General features: G+C 35.4%; 1 pseudogene; it reads left to right on the plus strand.

Annotated features, from left to right (window-relative positions):
- The first annotated feature begins 407 nt into the window (after window positions 1-407).
- On the plus strand, window positions 408-1,083 carry LOC129512399 (peroxiredoxin-6-like; annotated as a pseudogene).
- Window positions 1,084-1,358: the final 275 nt, after the last annotated feature.

Raw genomic sequence — 1,358 nt, forward strand, 5'->3', positions numbered from 1 at the left:
ATAATTGTTATATTCTTTTGTTGGATGTCTCCCTTTCATTTCTGATGTTTTTTCTTTTTTTTCTTAGTCTAGCTAAAGGCTTGTCAATTTTGTTTATGTTTTGAAGAAAACAACTTTTCATTTCATTGATCTTTTCTATTGGTTTTCTAGTTTCTAATTCACTAGTTTTTTCCTCTGATCTTTGTTATTTCCTTACTTTTGCTAACTTTGGGCTTAGTTCTGCTTTTTTAGTCCCTTGAGGTATAAATTTAGATTGCCATTTGAAATATTTCCTTTTTCTTAATTAGGAATTTATTGCCTATTTACAATTGCCCTTTTAGAATGCTTTTGACCTCCATCACAAGAACCAGCTTTCTGGTAACTCCTGATGTTATACCTCCTCATCCTCCCACATCACTGCTGCTGCTATGACTGGATGTCTCCTTATTAGGAATAAATATCCCAACTTTGAGGCCAATACTATCATTGGCCATATCCATTTCTATGACTTTTTGAGAGGTCACATGGGGCATTCTTTTGTCCCATGCTTGAGATCTTACCACAGTGTGTATTATTACAAAGCTTGGTAGAGCAGCAAATATAGCACTACAATTTAGCAAGAGGAATATAAAAGATGATTGCTCTTTTAATAGACCATGCTGAAGACCATCTTCCTGGAATAAGGGTATCACTACTTACAATGGTGAGAAGTCCACAGAAATGTTACCTTTTCTAATCATTGATGATAAGAATCAAGAGTTTACAATCTTGTTGGGCATTCTGGGCACAGCAGAGAAGACTATACAGGGCATTCCTATGACAGCTTGTGTGATGTTTATTTTTGGTCCTGATAAGAAATTGAAGCTGTCATCCTCTATTTAGCTACCACTGGCAGAAACTTTGATGAAATTCTCAAAGTAGTTATTTCTTTCAAGCTGACATTGGAAAAGACAGTTGACACCCTGGCTAATTTGAGGAATGAAAACAGAGTGATGGGCCTTCCAATCATCTCTAAAGACATAACCAAAAAATTTCCCTAAAGGAGTCTTTACCGAGGTGCTCCCATCTGACAAAAAAGACCTCCGCTATACTCTCCATCTATAAAATTCTCTGAGAAGTTGGTGCTGGAGCTGCTTGCTTAGCATAGTAGGCCAGAGGATGCCAGCTGCTAATGATGTTTTCCTGCAGCAATTTTGTAAAAACATCCTGGTACCATCCTAAAAAAAAAGAAAAAAAAGAAAAAAAAGAAGAAAAAAAGAATTGCTTTTGATGCAGTTTGCTAATGGTGTATTTCCATTTTCATTTGTTTGAATATTTTTTTTCTTTTGATTTCTTCTTTGACCCATTTGTCGTTCAGAAGTAAATTGTTTAATTTCCAC

This window comes from Nyctereutes procyonoides, unplaced genomic scaffold, assembly GCF_905146905.1.
Source record: "Nyctereutes procyonoides isolate TBG_1078 unplaced genomic scaffold, NYPRO_anot_genome, whole genome shotgun sequence".
Classification (NCBI taxonomy): Eukaryota; Metazoa; Chordata; class Mammalia; order Carnivora; family Canidae; genus Nyctereutes; species Nyctereutes procyonoides.